Source organism: Ictalurus punctatus, chromosome 26 (genome assembly GCF_001660625.3).
Source record: "Ictalurus punctatus breed USDA103 chromosome 26, Coco_2.0, whole genome shotgun sequence".
NCBI lineage: Eukaryota > Metazoa > Chordata > Actinopteri > Siluriformes > Ictaluridae > Ictalurus > Ictalurus punctatus.
In genome coordinates this window covers 20,537,122-20,543,118 of record NC_030441.2, presented here as the reverse complement: position 1 = coordinate 20,543,118, position 5,997 = coordinate 20,537,122, and positions in this window count along the sequence as shown.

Below are 5,997 nucleotides of genomic sequence, written 5' to 3'. Positions count from 1 at the left end.
CACACACACACACACACACACTCACACACACACACACACACACACACTCACACACACACACACACACACACACACACTCACACACACAGAGGTATCAGTGTGTCTCAGGTGTGAGGAGCTTGTGTGGAAGACACATAGATATAATGTAATTCAGTTACAATCTCTGTCTCTCTCTCGATAAAGAGAGTTCTGGACAACTGGTCTCTTACACACACTTGATCGCAGACAATTTCATCAGTCATTGTCATCTTTCTCTCTCTCTCTCTCTCTCTCTCTCTCTCTCTCACACACACACACACACACACAAACACACACACTCACACACACATACATTACCGTCGAGTAGCTAGTCAAGTACCTAGCTAGCTTAACAAAATAATTGTGCATTGTATTAAAATGATTGTTGTCTGACTGGACAAAGCTTGGTAGAAAAGGTCAGTGGTGATGTCATACTACCCAGTTTCTGATTGGATGATGAAATTTAACCTGTGCTCTGCCCTTTGGTGCCTGTCACTCAGCAAATTCAGGATGTACTGATAATCTCTGAGCACTAGTTGGTGCTTGGCCCCCTCATAATACTGAATCACTATTTAAAACAATAGGAGCAATTATAAGGAGCCGAGCTCCAATAATCTGGCTGAAATAACAAGCTAAAGAGATTAAACTGAAACTGGGGGTCCATGTACGAATAGATTTAGTGTGTGTCTGTGTGGGGGGGTGCATGCAGGTTGCTTTTTTACTGCATTTTGAGCCATTAGGTGTGTGATTATGTAAATATATCAATTTCAGTGAGTCGTGTAGAATGTTTTAACTTGATTTTATTAATCGCGTGTGTGCATGTTATACATTCCATGCGGGTTTGTATACAGCACACCCTGTCACAGGAGACAGATGTTCAGCCCACATGCTTTTACTATTTGTCCCCACCATTGTTTGTGCAAATAGATCATGTTGTATATAATGTTCTCCTGATGGTTGTTTGTGAGATATTCATGATTTGCTTGTTGACTAATATTATGGAATAAGCACATTATCTCAATAATGCGGACGAGTCTCCAGAGATTTCCCCCGTTACGTTAGCAAACATTCACTTTAGCTTGCTAGTCACTTCGTTAGACATGCTAGGTTGTGTGCATTTTCAATTCCCTCCTACTGGTTAAACATCAGTTAAAACCTGTAGTTCATAAAGAGTGTTTTATTTTGCATAATAACGTTGTCCAATTTTGTCCAACAAACAACAACAAGCTTTGTGTCTCAACGACTGTTTTCACAGAATTTGGGTATCTTTCTAGACGCATAGTTTAATACTTGATGTATAAAGGGAATCAAGATTTTATTTAAACGGTTAAAAGTGTCAACAGAGAGGACCTGAACACTGACAACTGTTAATTACAATGATTTTATTGTAGGTTTATTGCATGAAATGCATTAATTATGTACTCACAAGATTTGCAAATAAAAAAATTTAAATTAAAAACAGAAAGAGGAGGCCTCTGCTTCCTCCACATTTAAAGCTCCTTTTTTGTTTATTTGTAGGCTTCGTAGTTTTAGCGCTCACTATTATGGTGCTTTTGGGAAAGTCATACTCATTAGGGGCTGAGCTCCTCTCAAGGTCTGATCCTAGAGCCGCGGCCGGTGGATAATGAGTTCTGATGACTGGAAAGGTACAGAATGACATTCTTTGTAGGGTAAAATTGAAAAAAAAATCTTTTTGGCTTCAGATATTTTACCAACCAGATGACATGTCCTTCAGCAGTACACACACACACACACACACACACACACACACACACACAAGATCATGATATCAAAGCTTTAAAAAATAAGATCACATTTCTCCTTTATGACTGTGTGTATCTTATCGCATGTATTCAATTACCCATAAATAGATAAAGAGAGAGAGAGAAATGTGTGTGTGAGAGAGAGAGAGAGTTAGAGAGAGGGGGAAAGTGAGATAGACAGATGGAAAGAGAGATAGAAGTAGGAAAAGAGAATAGCTTAATGCATAATATATAAGGTGAGTGATGTCCCGGTGTCTCTCTGTCGTTGTGTGAGGATGGGTTTAGGTCGATTCACTTCTGCTAATGTGACAGAGATTTATTTCTCTATCAGAGAGACAGACAGACAGACAAATAGACAGACAGACAGACAATAAGCCCATTGGCAAGAAGCAGTTTAGCGTTAATATGAGCTGCACGACATACAGAAACACACACATTTATACTGGGAGTGTACAATTTATATCACTGCTGAATATTAAATATAAAACATGCCACAAAAGTCTCCATACATACAGGACTGTGTTTGCTCGGGGCTCGTGTCTCCATGCAGTGGATGTTGGTGGACGTCCACTTCTTCTCAGTCGGTCCGTGACACTTCCAGTCTTTTTGAATATGCTAATAAGTTTGGTTACAGTGTGTGTGTGTGTGTGTGTGTGTGTGTGTGTGTGTGTGTGTGTGTGTGTGTGTGTGTGATGTATTCACCATCGCAACCTTGCGACAGCTTCCCGATCCAACTGTAAGAATGATTTCAATACATTCTTCTTTTGTCACATGCATTCTTAGTTAAAGGCTCTCTGAAATATATATCTACACACACAGTAAAATCCCCAGTGTTGAATTAACACTCAGTGTTTATACGAGTCCAGTGGATTTATATAAACACTGTAGGGTGTGAATTCAACACTGTGGGTGTTAAATCAAGACTGGTGATTTTGCTGTGTATATAATATAAACTAAGTATGAAAAAATTTGGAAGACATTTTGATAAAAGGTGTTAATTTCCCCCTCTGCATGGAGACTTCTGGGACTGTATATAAACATGCAGCTCTATTTACTACAGCATGGAAATAACAAAAAGAAGGAAGAAAGAAAGAAAGACAGAGAGAATACATGAGGAACGTGTTATACAGATTAAACTTGAATTTAAACGTGTATGGAAGGAGTCTCCAGTGTCAGTGTGGTGTAACAGTCAGGTGTAAAGCTGGAACTTTCTAACTGACTTGTAACTATAAATGGATCAAAAGTATGAGGTGTTGTTCTTTATTAAATAAAGAAATGCTGTTGTTGGTGAATGTGGTACGGGAGGAATAAAACACAGGCGGAGGTTCGAGTGTTTACAGTGACCTCACTTTGTGTATTTATTTATAACAGCACACCCCCTAGTGTTCCATCCTCACACGGTGTATAGATATTACAGGTAGCTGGAGCTGGATAATGTTGTAGTGTAGCTTCACTTCCACACAGACTCCATGTGTAGAGACAGATGTGGATTAAACACTGTTTGAGTGTTTAATAACTGAGATTAGTGCACTCAGATTTCAGCCGTTAGTGAGTGATGTACTCTCAGCAGTGTGTGTGTGTGTGTGTGTGTGTGTGTGCAGGCTGAAAGTCAGTAATGTCATCAGTTAACACTAATGAAGGGGAATGGGCAGTAATTGCGTCGGGGACTGAGGGAGTGCTCTGATTCATCCTCACTGCTTCATCTCACGAGGAACTCCAACACAAATACATTTCCTCATTTTAATCTGCTCCATAATTACACGCAAGCCCCTATTCACACACCTACTTAATTACACACACACACACACACACACACACACACACACACAGTGTATGCTTTTATTCTCCATGTCTTTGTCTATTCTGTTCCACGTTAAAACCTCCTACAGGACCTGAGTGAGCGCATCTTTCATAAGTGAGCACACTTTATCCAATATTCCCACAGTCCACTGCAAAGTCACCTTCAGCTCCACACACACACACACACACACACACACACACACACACACACACTCTCTCTCTTTCTCTTTCTGAATAGTCAATGAGGTCATAAACGGGAGTGAAGACTTGATAAGTGCGTTAAACAAAATGGTTCTGTATCATTTAAACATGACGCCACGCTCACATAAGCACGTTACATGCATGTAAAACACGTCACGATCACATAAACACGTCACACTCACATAAACACGTTACATGCATGTAAAACACGTCACGCAAAACATGTTACACTCACATAATCACTCAATTCCACAGTTTTTTCCACACCACACACTGAAGAAATGTTTCAGATAAAATCATTGTTGACCTTGACGTGTTTTACATGTTAATTCAGGAGATAATTATTTTAATTATCTAATTTAAAAATGTATCTAATTTTACACAGTGAATGACGTTAACCTCCTTTTCCCTGTGTTCTGTACTGTAATTATTAATGTCTTCCTCTTCATCTGTACACATTGTTTATTTATTATTATTACACTATTTCCCTTTATACCAATAAGATTTTATTTCCAAATATTATAATGTATTTCATTTTAATATAATCATGATTTAAACAGGTCTTTGCAGTGTGTGTGTGTGTGTTGCAGAGGTGCTTAATTAAGTCACACTTTATTACATGATACTAATGAACAATGCTGTGGCTTTATTACACGCTGTGATGATTAGTGTTTGATAACAAGGCTTTGTGTGTGCTTACACACACACTTATATATATATATATGCACACAGTTAATCCGTGTGTGTGTGTGTTTATTAGCACAATTAATATTCAGTTATTCATAAAATCTTATTTTATTTTTCTTGAAACACTTACAGATCGTCACGTGTAATGAATCATTCAACTGAATTCAGTAACTAAGTTTTAAGTTTGTAACTAAATGAGTTTTAAATCAGTCAGAGCTTCAGTTCCAGAGAATTAAAGCCATTAATGAAGCAGAATTTTTTTAAATTATAGAAATGATTCCTCTTTATGAAACTGATTTAATTATCACTCAGTTCATTAGATGAAGTGTGTTTAATTATGTATGTGTTGGTTTATGTGACGGTATATAACACACACACACACACACGTTTGTGTCCCAAATCGAGGTTTATCTTTCCGCAAGCTGCCTAAAGTGGAGCTCATTAAAGCTTGATACGAATCAGTGTGTGTGTGTGTGTGTGTGTGTGTGTGTGTGTGTGTGTGTGAGCACTACATTTCAGCACTTAATCGCACTTCTATTTATTATAATTACTGTTTGCTTGTTTAAAGTGTTGTTAAATCTGTACTTTATATGAGACGGGTTTATGTGTTAAACCGAGTTAATCTTTTTTATTTAATTTACACTTCTGTCAGTTCCTATACTTCTTCATCTAATCACAAACTTCCTGGGAGAGCAGCGCTGCAGACTTTTAAGACATTTTGAAATAAACTTTATGGAGTTCAAACAATTTGAGATTAAAGTGGGAAACTTTCTGACTGAAGCAGTTCGTAGATGTAAATGGAGACTTCTCTATGCATACTGAGGTAAAGTTTGGTGTTCCATGAGGTTCTGTTTTAGGCCCACTTCTCTTTTCTTTATATATACTACTTCTGGGTAAAATTATTAAACTTGGAATGATCTTCCACTGTTATGCTGATGATACACAGCTGTATGTTTCAGCGAAGCCAGAGACAGACAGCAGCTTAGTAAAGTCGAGGAATGTGTAAAGGACATTAGACGCTGGATGTTTATTAACTTCCTTTTACTTAATTCTGACGAGACAGAAGAACTTCCATTGCAGATATTATGACCTGAATGCTGTAGAGCTGCTGTGACCATCAACACTGGGGTTTAGTGTTAAAATAACTGAGCAGTTTTTATTAATTGTTAATTATCTTCAGCTAACTGACTCTCTTGCACTGCACTACAGCACTCCAGGTCCTGAATCACTGCCTTTACAGCTCACTCACCACCACTTATTATTATTATTCAATTCAATTCAATGCAGTGTTATTAGTATAGTGCTTTTAACAGTGGAAATTGTCCCAAAGCAGCTTTACAGAAACATATAAACACAGGATGGAGATTTTAAGTGTGTGAATTTATCCCTATTGAGCGAGACGGCGACGGTGGTGAGGAAAAACTCCCTGAGATGATATGAGGAAGAAACTTTGAGAAGAACCGGACTCAGAAGAGAACCCGTCCTCATCTGGGTGACACCGGATAGTGCGAAAGTAAAAGAAAGAAAG